The 13,221-nt window shown below is 42.5% G+C and overlaps 1 pseudogene; it reads left to right on the forward strand.

The window, feature by feature from the left end:
* Positions 1–120: 120 nt before the first annotated feature.
* Positions 121–9,431, forward strand: LOC138243390 (antigen WC1.1-like; annotated as a pseudogene).
* Positions 9,432–13,221: the final 3,790 nt, after the last annotated feature.

Raw genomic sequence — 13,221 nt, forward strand, 5'->3', positions numbered from 1 at the left:
GGAAAACTCAAGTTTTACAGACATTCTTTCTCAGATCCAAACACAGTTAACACACTACTGGTGAAACATCACTCCTGTGGACAGAAATGAGCTCCTTGCTTCTCTTTTACAACCTCAGATATGACCAGAGATTCTCATGGGGCAGGTAAAGAGAGATTGAGGACTGTCTTAATCACATCAGTGCTGTTTTAATTGTAGTTTCATTTCTGGTGTTAAATTGCTCCTCTCACACATGGTTCGCAGTCTGATTTCTCTCCCTCTGTTTGTTTCCCAGGTTTCCTATCTTCAGCTGTATCCTCTTCCAAAACACCAGGTATGAATTAGCCCCTGTTCTGAATCTCCAGGGCTCTCAGTGTGTTGATGTCTCTGTTGCTCAGTGGAATCCCAGATCAGTCTGTGAGGCAACAGCTGTGTGTGTGCAGTATTTTCTGTGTGTCACAAACACACTCGGGTCTTTGGGATCTACAGCAAACACATCTATCTGAATACTGCAATTTGTCACTGGTGGAGCTATTGTCTCTGTGCCTAACAGTGGGTCAGAAAAGTGACTTATCTGGTATACTGCTTATGAACAATCTGTTACAATAAGTGTATATATTAAATTAATCTTAAGCCAAGAAACACTGTACTTGAACTGTATCTGCTGTGCCTAGTGGGCTGAGCTAATCTTCAACTTGTAACAGCAGGTTATGGTAATCTCTTAGAACTGCACTGGCCTCTGATTCCTGATCTCTGAATCTCTGCTCCTAGACCAGCTGTCCCTCAGGCTTGTTGGAGAAGGAAGTGACTTTGCTGGGAGGCTGGAGGTTTATCACAGTGGCTCCTGGGGGACAGTCTGCGATGACTCCTGGGACCTGGCAGACTCTCAGGTGGTGTGCAGGCAGCTCCAGTGTGGGACGGCCCTTAGTGCCCCAGTACCAGACTCCTTCAGCCAGGGAACTGGACCCATCTGGCTGGATGAGGTGGGCTGTCTGGGGAACGAGTCGTCTCTGTGGGATTGTCACTCAGCATGGTGGGGACAACATGACTGTGGACACAAAGAGGATGTGAGAATTCTGTGTTCAGGTAAGAAAGATAATTAAAATTAAAATATCCAGATTCTTTAATCCCAGATTGTGGATATGGCTTGCATCTAGAGTGCCTAGATGTGTTTGACTTGAGTTTCAGTCCTTAAGTGAAATCTCAGAACTAATCTGCAAGCTATAAACTCCTCACATCAATGTGAGCTGTTGTCTGCTGCCTGACAGGGTGTGGTTGTCGTGGCCATTGTCTTTCATGACTTTCTGCCTCAATATTTTCATCTCAATTTGATCCAAAAGTGTCTTCAAGCCAGATGCTGGAGAATCACTTGGTGTCAATTGTCAACCCAAGCTGCATGTTCTCCTCTCACAGTGCTATTTCAGTCACTCTGAGTGCTGCTGATGAGCAACCAAGCTGATCAGAATTTTGCTGATGCTCTGTATCAGACCTCAATCCTCTAAATGGATTTTATTTATTAGTAACCCAGTAGAACATTTCAACAGTCTTCATCTTCATCTTCATAAGTTTTTAATGCTATTTCTCATCTCAATGCAATCTCATAAGTTTTTAATGCTATTTCTCATCTCAATGCAATTCACTGTTCCATCTGTTTCTTACCAGTTCAGAATGAAACATTGGGCTTGCTCTTATCAGGGCCTCTTTCCCCGTTATGTTGGCAGATCACACTCTACTGAGACTGTCTTCAGGCTGTTCAGGACAGGCAGAGGTTTACTACAATGGCACCTGGGGCAGCGTCTGTCAGAACAGAATGTCTGACTACACAGCTGCAGTGAGCTGGGCTGTGGAGACAAGGGCACCGTCAGAGAGAGAAACTCTAGGCTGAGCCCTGATCCCAAATGGCTGGACTCTGTCTCCTGTCGCAAACACGACTCCACCCTGTGGCAGTGTCCCTCCTCCCCCTGGGGTCAGAATGAGTGCACAGACCGGGAAGTGGCTGAGATCACCTGCTCAGGTACAGAGGAAAGACTGTTCCTGTTTTCCTGTTGAGCAGCTTTGCAAATTAATGTGTTGCAATATTTAGAACTGACAAGAAATTTAAACAGAATTCTTATCAATTCATACCCAAATAAGTATAAAATAAAATAAATGTTATTGCTGTTCTTCACTATTTTCTGTGAGTTTGATTTTGTATGTGATCATGAATCTTTGAAGGTCCTCGAAAAGAAGCTGACAGAAGCACTCCAGCCCCTCAGGAAGAGCAGCCTCAGCTGTACTGCCCAGGTGAGTTCAGTGTGTAAAACAGTCAGAGACACTGCAGCCCTGAGCTGAGGAAGAGTAACCATACAGCTCTCTTCAATACCTCACTAATCTCTACTCACATCTTTCAATAACTTCACTGCTCTCTTCTACAACGGAATAGTCAGTCAACGAGCTTAGGACAATGTTTTCTTTCAGACTCACTCAGCAACAACAACATTCTCTTTTACAGTGTTCAGTAAACTCACTGATCTCTTCTACAGTCACTGAGCTGAGGATAATCAGTAACCTCTCTGCTCTCTCAGTCCCGCTGTCTCTGCGCCTGGTTGGAGGCAATAACTGTTCTGGACGGCTGGAGCTGCGTTATGAGGGCTCCTGGGGGACAGTCTGTGACGACTCCTGGGACCTGCAGGATGCTCAGGTGGTCTGCAGACAGCTGGGCTGTGGGGACGCAGTGATAGCAGAAAAAGAGGCCTTATTCGGACCAGGGAGTGGCGCCATCTGGCTGGATGAGGTGAACTGCACAGGCAGTGAGCTTCACCTGTGGGACTGCTGTCACTCTGGACTGAATCAGAGTGACTGTCGACACAAGGAGGATGCAGGGGTTACCTGTACAGGTGAGGAGAGTCTTAGTACTGTAGATGAACAAGGTAGCAGATTGGTGGAGAAGATAGACTGTTGTTACCCTTATTCTATCACTGTTTAAAATCTAACTGAACCAACTAAAATCATCAGTAATAAATATGGGATGTTGCGTAGCACTGTGTGTGTGAACAAAACTAGTCTTCAATTAAGAACCTGATATCTTTCATCTCTGCAATCCAGCATTTTACCTCAAGGAACAAATGTATTTTTATATTAACTCCACTGTGGATTCAACTTGCAGTAAAACCGAAGGCAAAATAATGACAGTTCTCGTATCTCTTCTACAGGTTTGTCAGAGACAACAGCAAGTCCAACAACAGGTGAACAGAAATCCCCCTTGTCATTGATAACTCCTGTCTTTCTGTCTCTTTAAATTCCCACTGTAGCTGTAGTGTGTCCTCCCCCCCCCCCTCATTGTGAAGATCAATGTCTCCTTAGCTTCCTGCTGTAGCTGTAGTATCTCCTCTCCTCCCTCAGTGATTTTCTGACAGTCTTGATGTAAAAGTAAGATCCTTTACTTTTATATGTTCAGATGGGTTAACCCTGAGATCCTAACACCTCCTGATAGGAAACTCAGGGAATTTCATGTGTCAAAGCCTGTATGAGCCCAACAGCATAACTCCTCATCCCTGTTCATCTCCTGTCTCCTTCTTCCTCAGGCAGCACCAGGACAACACCCCAGACACAGCCGCTGGGAGGCCTGTCTGTCTCACCCCTGGCCCTCCTGCTGCTGGGGGCTCTGCTCTTCGTGGTGCTGGCCCTGTTAGTGGGGCAGCTGATCCAGAACAGGAAGTTGAGGAAAGGTAGAGAGGGAACTCACCGTTCACATACTGACCTCTAGTGGCCATTACTGTCACATAGAACTGATCTATATTGAACAGAAACAAAAAATATCTCTAAATTATCACTTATGTTATGTTATGTTATGTTATCACTTATGTTCTGTCCAATTTAATGTGGATGTTGGATGTGAACTAGTTTAATAGAGTTAGAGAAAAACTGTTTAAATGTACGAAAGAGTGTAAATAATTAAAAATGGACATCTGAAGAAATTTGCAGATGTTTAGAATTACAATATTTATATGCAGAAATGTCCAAAAATGTTTAGCAGTGAATTGATTTGCTTGTACTCCTCTCCCTTCGTGTTAACCCTGAGTGTCTGTTTCAGCCCTATCTGAGGGAGCACTAGCCCCCTATCATGATGCCGTCTATGAGGAAATAGAGTACAAACTGGCCAGAGAAGGAACCTCCAGCACCCCCAGGAGAGGTGAGTAGAGAGAGTGTTCAGGTGTGTTTAGTCTCCACCCTCTGAGGAAAATCTGAGGACTTAAAAATTGTAGAAAATCTCACTCAACTTATTTCAGATAGTAGTTTTTTTTTTTCTCAAGAGGTGCATCAGAGCGGAGTTATGAAAACCAGCACAACACTGTCCCTGATCTGCCTTATAAACACAAGCCCTGTGTTACTGTTCAGACCCTGGCTTCTCCCAGTGGGAACAGTCAGTAGAACACGGTGAGGCTGCTGCCTGACTGCAGGTAATACTGATCTGTCCTCCTGTTAACAGGGAGATTCCTCTCTGACGAGCTGCCCTCTGGATACAATGATGTGGAGGACAGTGAGGGAGAACTAGTACCAGGTGAGGGGAGATGGAGTCAAGGGCTCAGTTTGGGAGTGGGGGATCTTCAGTCAAGTACTCACTCTCACCTCAAACCAGGATGACATTTAGAGAACTCAAGTAGAAAATCCTGGATCATACAAATATGACCACATGCGTTTGTGATACCTTATAAACCCTGCTCTTCAGTGCTGCCTCTTACTAGCCTGATCTCAACAGATCACAGAGGCTGTGCAAAACTAGACTTGATCAGTAATTTGGATGGAAGACCTTTAAGGAAATGTCAGGAAGCTGGCCTAATTGGTGTTGATTGAGCAGGAGATTTTGCCTCAGGTCCAGAATTCAGTACAAGTTTCCCAGTGTGATGACTGGGGAACAGTATGCTGTAGAAACTCTTTCTAATTAAATGTTAAATCATTGACCCTAGAGACATGACTTAATTATACACCACAAAGCATTAGAAATTGCACTTCACAATAACCAAATAGAAAATATGTTTTACTTTACTTTCTGTTTCACACGGACAGTACACACAAACATCAAAGTGTTATGAAATACTAAAGTTATTGTAGCTATGTGGTGAAATCACTCAGAGTCCTGAAGTGTAAATTCTCTGTTTCTTTTTGTGGTTCAGAAGAGTCGATACCCTCTCTGAAAGAAGAGATCCCAGAGTACTATGATGATGCTGTAACTGTACGTCAGAGCCCTGATGCCTTGTCAGGTGGGTTATTTCAGTTCAGTCACATGGGGAAACCCTGCACCAATCCCAATGAGACTCACTCTCTCTATTCTCTCCTTGATCTCAGCCTCTCATTACTGAATCTGTGTTATTCTGCACCAGTCACATGAATCTGACTCACATTCATATTCAGTCTGCATGATTGTGCTATCCGGTTCCCCTTCCTATATCTCAAAGTGTGCACGGCACTACTTTCTCTTTCAAATACAGCCATCATTGTTCAAATCATGTTCAAATCTAGTAGTTCAGGTTGGGGAGCTGCGTCAGCATGTGTAGGCTGCAAAGGAACAAGTAATAGGTTTATTCCATGCGAAAAAAAAGAAGAAAACACAACGTTTCGGCCATGGACCCTTCTTCAGGTGTGAGAAAGAGAAAGCAGTAGGCAAAGGTAATGTAGCGGGAGAACAAAGGCTGGAAGAGAGGAGGAGTGAGAGGCTGGAGCAGGGCAGAGAAAGAGAGGCCAATCAAGAGGTGTGAAGTCAGAATAGGTATAGAGAGGTGTGAAATGACACTTCCAATGAATGGAGAAAATTTTGAAGAAAAGTAGTCTGTTGTTAAGAGAAGGGGAAAGGTGTGATCCTAGCTGCAGGATTATTTTGGTTTCAGTAGTCTTTCTGATGTATGAGTTTGGAAAACTGTCTTTGAGAACACAGACGGAGAAATTAGAGTGGTCGTGGCCATCAGAGGTGAAATGAGAAACAATGGGCTTGGAGAGATCTTTAATCTTCACAGCCCTGACATGTACTCTGAAGCAGTCTCCGAGTCTCCTTCCTGTTTCTCCAATGTAGATGGCTGGGCATTTACTGCAAGAGATACAGTAAAAAAGGTTGCTGGAGGTACAAGATGCCATCTGGGTGAACTGGAATTGTCCTGAGGGGCCTTGAATGAGTGTGGTGTTGGATTTGTACTTGCAGGTGATACAGCAAGCTCTGTTGCAAGGGAAAGGGCCTGGTGTGGATGGTTGCTGAGGGCAGTCAAGGGAGCTGTGAACAAGAAGGTGACGCAGATTAGGTGGTTGGCGATATGAGATGATGGGGCGGTCAGAAAAAAGGCCCCAATGGAGGGATCATCCTCCATTGTTCATCCTCCAGATGTCCAAATCAAGGCATAGTTTTAAATATATTACAGAAGTGAATAGGAGTGGAAATCAGGTTTCCTGATCTCCTGTATTTCAAGTGTGGTGTTTAAGTTCTAACATGATGTTTAGTTCCTTAGTGTGTTCTGATGTGCTGCTGTGTGTCAGTGAAGCTGTGCTCTGTGTGCTTCAGGAGAGCTGATGTCCTTTGTGAAAGAAGAGGCCCCTGAGTACTATGATGATGCTGTAACTGTACCTCAGAGCCCAGATGCCTTGTCAGGTTGGTTATTTCAGTCCAATCACATGGGGAAACTCTGCACCAATCCCACAGAGTCTGAATCTCTCTCCTCTCTCTGTGCACTACACAGCTCATCACACTAAATCTGGATTAATCTCTGGGTTATTCTGCTGCCCATGTCCAGCTCCTCTTTAGATGTTTCACAAGGGTTCACAGCATTGCTCTCTTTGTCCTTATTCAGGTGGCCCTGATGTTATTCACCATCTCAATAAAAATCTGAAATTAGTTTGAAATGTATTATAGAGTTAGGTTGCCAGATCTCTTTCATTTTAAATCTGATGTGTGACAGTGTGTGGTTCAGGAGAGCAGATGTCCTCTGTGAAAGAAGAGGCTCCAGAGTACTATGATGATGTCATCACTGTGCCCCAGAGTCCAGACACCGTGTCAGGTGAGTTATTATAAATAAGACTCAGGAGAACCCCCTGTACCAGCCTACACATGCCTTCATATTAATACAATTAAACACTAGCTCAAATACAGATAAAAGGGGTCTCAGGGTGACAGTCATTACAAACCTGCTCTTCTGTTCACAGGGAGACTCCTCTCTGATGAGACACCCTCTGGATACAGTGATGTGGGGGACAGTGAGGGAGACCCCACTTCAGGTAAAGGGGGCTACAGCCAGGGGGCTCAGTGTGGGTGAGATAGTTCATGGGAAGATAATCCACAGTAATCAATTTTGGTGCCACTCTCATCCAAGAGGGCACCAGGCCTTAACAGTGGCTCAATTTAATCTAAGATCAGAGTCTTAGTGCAACCCAACCCAATCATAAGTTTGACATGGATCAGCTACTTATCTGATCTAACAGAGCAAAGTCTGCGTAGAACAAGGTTCCAGATTCTCCAAGAGCAGCAACTGTGCTCTCTGTGCTTTCTGACAGCGGAGACAATAACTAAGTGTCGCTGATGTTGGAAGGGACTAACCGTGGAATGGCAGGAGAGCAGAAAAGACACATAATCATAGCGGCAGAACAGGGGCTAGCCCGGGCTCAGCAGTTCAGGAGTCATATAGAAACTAATGCCCTCAGGCAGCGGACATGGGGCGACCTGGTGATAGGCGGGTCTCGGGACATCTGAACATCAATGCTGAGCGAAGGTGAATGAGTGACCCAGAAATATATAGCACCAGAGAGAGAGACACTGGAAGGACAGCAAAGCACAGGAAACTAGGGACAGGACAGATTAGGAGTGCTACAGAGGCTGCAGAGGGCATGACACAAAGTTTAGAATAGCTGTCATAGGTTTTCCACATCGTGGTTTTTAAAACATTGGTACTTTGTTAATATAAGTAAAATCTGCATTGATCACAAATTATTCCTAAAAAATACAATGTCATTTGATTTAATTTGAAAAATGTCATATTGAAGGCTTTGGACTTCAACATAATTTAAATACCTAACATCTGAGAAATCTTACTTGTTAAGGCTTGTCTTAATTATAACATTGTTTTTGTATTATTTGTATTTACAGTTACATTGTTTTAAAGACACACATATACAATTAAAAAAATACATACCATATTTATATTATACATATTAAAATTTCAGCTCAGAGAGTTGTTCCTGTCCATGTCCTGCACACTGCCTTTCTCTGAGTCTGTGTCTGTCTGTCAGGTGTCCCCCACACTGGCCCTGGAGTGGACTGGGTCCTGCCCACACTGCCCTCTAAGGAAGGAGTTTCTGCCCCCGACGGGACTGACTACAATGATGTTGGGGACGAGTCTCAGGGAGAGGATGGGCACTGTGAGACGGACAGGGCTGTCTGGGAGAAGGTCCTCTTGCAGGTCTAGACACAGAAGAGCTTCACTAATAGTCTCATGCAGTCCTAGAGCTGCTCTGGGCACTGAGACTGTCTGAGACTGTCTGCGACCTGAGTCCACTTCACTCCACTGTCTCCACACTGGCACTGTCTGTGTCCTGAGTCCACTTCACTCCACTGTTTCCACACTGACACTGTCTGTGTCCTGAGTCCACTTCACTCCACTGTATCCACAATGACACTCTCTGTGACCTGAGTCCACCTCACTCCACTGTTTCCACACTGACACTGTCTGTCACCTGAATCCACTTCACTCCACTGTTTCCACACTGACACTGTGACCTGAGTCCACTTCACTCCACTGTTTCCATATTGTCTTCAGTGTCTGTATCTACAGGACCTGTCATGCCCTCTGCACCCAGAGGGCACTCTTACTCTGTCCTGTCCCTAGTTTTCTGTGCTTTGCTGTCCTTCCGGTGTCTCTCTCTCTGGGGCTATATATTTCCGGGTCACTCATTCCTCTTCCCTCAGCATTGACGTTCGGACGTCCTGAGACCCGCCTAGCACCAGGTTGCCCCACGTCTGCTGCCTGAGGGCAAAGGTTTCTATTCAACTCCCGAACTGCATAGCCCGGGGCGAATCCCCCAATTCGCTGCTACATATAGGGTCTTTTTTCACTCTCCTCCATTCCACGGTTCATCCCTTCCGCCGTCCGTGACAATTAGTAGTATTTGTGCTAGTGTTAGTTATCGTGCATCTGTAGATAAGTGTGTACGTGGTGTCTGTGCGTCTGTGGGGTGTGTGTCTGTGAGTTTGTTACGTATGTTGCTGTGTGAGCATGTGGATTCTCTGAGTATGTTTCTGTGAATGCATGGCTGTGAATGTGTGTTGTGTCTGTCAGTGTGTAGTCGTATATTTGTCGCTCTCCTGCCACTTCACAGTTTGTCCCTTTCAACATCCGTGAAAGGATCTGCAGCTTGTGTTTTACAAAAGAGAACATCCCATTTGTGCCTTTTTTCTTTTTTTATTCTTTCTCCTTTTTTAAATAATTTGATGTATCAAAAATTAGAAATAAAAGCATTTGTTAATATACAATTCTGAATGTACCACTTTTGATGGTAACATTTTTTACAAATTTGATTAAAACTTTGTTTTGCAATAAACTTTTTAAAACTATTTTTATCTGTGTGTAATTTCAAATGTATGATATTAAAAGTATCAATAAAAAATTAAGGAGCCCTTGGACACTCACAATGATAATATCAACCCCAGAGGAAAAGGAAATTTAAATGCTTGTTATTAACTTATTTGTATAAAAAAGGACCAAAACACTGTTGTCAAAACCAGACACAACATGAGACAACCTGGCATAAATTTCAACTGCTTGTTGAAAAATATAGCATCCCAAAATTTAAAACTACAAATTTGTTTAACTACAGATAACTACAGACATCTACACAAGCATTTGTATTCAAGTGACAGAAACATAGGAAAGATAAAAGTTTGCTCAAAACAATGCACACTTTGACAAGTGTGACAAACTGACATTACAAAATTGATGATCATGAAAGAACAGGCCTTTTAATAGGCTGGGCAAACGATTTTTAATTTTTTTAAAAAGAAATAAAAAATGAGATATAATAATGTGTTCCTGCTTAACTTAGACATTGCACGACTTTAAAACCTATAAAAACAGGTTTCGAGAGTTAAAAAACACTTTTTATGCGCGAAAAATGGGTGATTTTTCTTCCTCGTGATCAGCTCAGAATCTTTGTTTACGGCGTAAAGTTTTAACTTCTTAATTAAACGTTTAAAATACATGAATTTCATAAAGACAACACACGCTTCGAAGAGAAAAAAATCCCATTCTTTTCTCTTCCTGTTGTGTGAAACTGATCAGCAGGTCTTTTTTTCCCAATCAGAGGCTCTGAAAATAACGTACCGCCCACTGCGCTCCGTCAGAGAGGGGCGCGGCACCGAGAGAGGGAGGAGGCGCAGAGCTCAGCAGTACAGAACGAATGTTCTGCTGCCTGGAGCGCTTAAGGCAGCAATAATTTTAAAAACTATAACGCAATATGAAGCATCTCTTTTTACTTTTAAGTTCCTTAATAATCATTAAGCACAGCTTTCTCACCACTTAGACTACTTTTTGATACCATCCTTAGACAAAGCAGAAACTTGTTGTTCTGTCTAATGACATTACAAGTGGAAAGATTACAGATTTTAATCGTCTTTAATTTTGTTTTGTTATACATTTTAGAAACGTTTCATCCATACAAACGCCACAAAACTGTTCTCGATTGTATTTCTGAATGGTATGTTACACTAAGTTCACTGTTTTAAATACATCTAATGTAGCATGTCTCAGTGGCTTTCAAAATTAAATTATGCATGCAAACCTGTGAACTACTTGACTTGACTTGACTTGACTTGAACTTTATTGCTAACTCGCCCTGCACGCTTGGGGTCTTCTCAGCAGTGCCCGTGTTCAGAGCATCAAAGCGGGCATAGAAGTGGTTCAGCTCGTCAGGCAGGGATGTGTTGTTCGTGTCAATCTCCTGGCTGCAGCCCTTGTAGCCTGTGATTGACTGTAATCCCTGCCACAGCCTCCGGGTGTCAGCGCACTGCGTTTCAAGCCGCACTCTGTAGCTCCGTTTGGCGCGTTTTATGGCTTCTTCTAATGCATACCGTGATTTCTTGTACAGCTCTTCGTCCCCCGATTTGAACGCGGTGGATCTAACTTTTATTTTATTGCGTATGTCGTGGTTGAACCACGGTTTCTGATTGGGAAATGACCCAATCTGAACAATCTGAACTAGAAAGATAACTAAGATATCCATCCATTTCTAATGGTGGTGAAGTGGTTAGCATTGCTATCTTGCAGCACTGGGGTCCTAGGTTCAATTCCTGCCACCCTGTGTGTGTGGGGTTTGTATGTTCTCTCTGGGTTACATGGGTTTTCTCCATATGTGTGATTTGACTCCCTCTCGCACTCCAAAACATACTGGTAAGTTAATTGGTTTATGGGAAAACTGGCCCTGGTGTGTGTGTGTTTGTGTCTGTCTGTCCTGTGAAGGACTGGCGCGATGTCCAGGGTGTATTCTGCCTTTTGTCCGTTGCTTACTGGGATAGGCTCCAAATCCTCTGTACTGGATAAAGAGATTAGAAATGCATAGAAGTAAAGGCACTGTGTGGATAGAACTATACATAGTGTTAGAAACCCAGTATGAAATGGCAGCATCTCACTGAGAATAAAATATTTTATAGTGCTGGCCTTTCCACCTCTCTTGCACATCAGTATCCATACCTAGTTATTTAAACAAATTGCCTCTAATTCTAAACATCTTAAAATGCTGGCGCTGTGGATCCGCATCAGCTATGTTTGCCCATTCTTTCAATTCATGTGCATCCAACACACAGTTCAATGCTAGTAACTGCACAAAATCTAAAATACAATCCTCATTTCAGTATCTATGTAAACATACAGTCTGTTAACTTCATCATCTTCATCAAAAGTATGCCTAACCCCATTAGGAAGTGTTCTTGTTATCAGTGTATTCCTTAGCTTTCCCAAAATGATCTTCTTCTTACCAACATCTCTAGTCTTTTATCCTGCAATAACTCAGCCAACACTTAAATCTCCAAAAGCTGCTTGTGTTAATTTCTTGAAATCACAAATATCATGTGTAAATACTGGCCATGTAATACTCTGCATTGTGGAATAATAGTTTATTTTAAAGGGAACTAGAGAAACTAAGAACTAGAGAAATCAAGAAAGGCTTTTTTTCCTAGAATTAATAAATGCACATCCTGTTCACTGGGGAAATTAAATCCACACTGAGCAATCTTCAATATGTTCAGAATAAGACAGCGAGAATCCTATCTGGGATGCATTACACCTGTTTTCAAGTCCTTGCACTGGTTACCTATCAGGTTTCGAGTCAACTTCAAATTCCTCATCCTCATTCACCTACAGTAAATGGCTTATTATCTGTCTACTCTCCACCTTTGTCCGTCTGACTCTGGTCTTCTAGCTGTCCTCAAGAACATCTACATTCTGTGGGTGACAGGGTCTTCTCTAGCTGCACCCCAGAGCTCTCAATTTGTATTCCCAGTGATATCAGTCACGTACCCTGAGTGCACTTAAATCTAACCTCAGAACCTTTCTTTTCAGAAGACTTAGTGTCTGTATCTGCTTCATTTTCTAATTTTGGTAGCACCTCTAACTGCTTGTCTTTCTTATATGTATTTACTTTTTAATCTGTGGTCCTTTTATCTGTTTTTACATCTACTGTATTGCTTTGAGATGCCACTTTTAAAGGTGATATATAAAATAAAGTTTTTTATTATTGTTATATAGAAAAATGTTAAAATTTCCATGGTTCAGAAAAAAAGATCTAAAGTATACTAGTTTGTCACTCTTCTCATTCCCTTTGCTAAATGACTTTTCATATTAATCTGATCAATGTAACTGCCAGTTTTCTGTGCTTTCTCTATCCTGCTAGATTTGCAATTATTCTGAAAATTTTCATCTTGAAATAACTCATTTCTAAATACCTTTTTCACTGTTAACATCTTGCAGCAACTCTGCGACAAAATATACACTTAGCTCAACCTGACAGTTCATCTTGCTACCAACATTAAATTAAAAAAAATCTTAAGATTTCTATATTTATGTCTTTATTTTGTGGTTTCATTAGTGACAAAGGCTAAACTTTCTTGGAAAAATGTATTTTATGTGTTGCAGATAAAACTGACTTGCTTTAACAAAATATGTTTACAAATCCTTTCACCTGGCAGTTTACCTGAATGCCCAACTATCTGAGAAGCTCTCCATGAAACCATGGTTGCTA

Source organism: Lepisosteus oculatus, chromosome 14 (genome assembly GCF_040954835.1).
Source record: "Lepisosteus oculatus isolate fLepOcu1 chromosome 14, fLepOcu1.hap2, whole genome shotgun sequence".
In the NCBI taxonomy this organism is placed as follows: domain Eukaryota; kingdom Metazoa; phylum Chordata; class Actinopteri; order Semionotiformes; family Lepisosteidae; genus Lepisosteus; species Lepisosteus oculatus.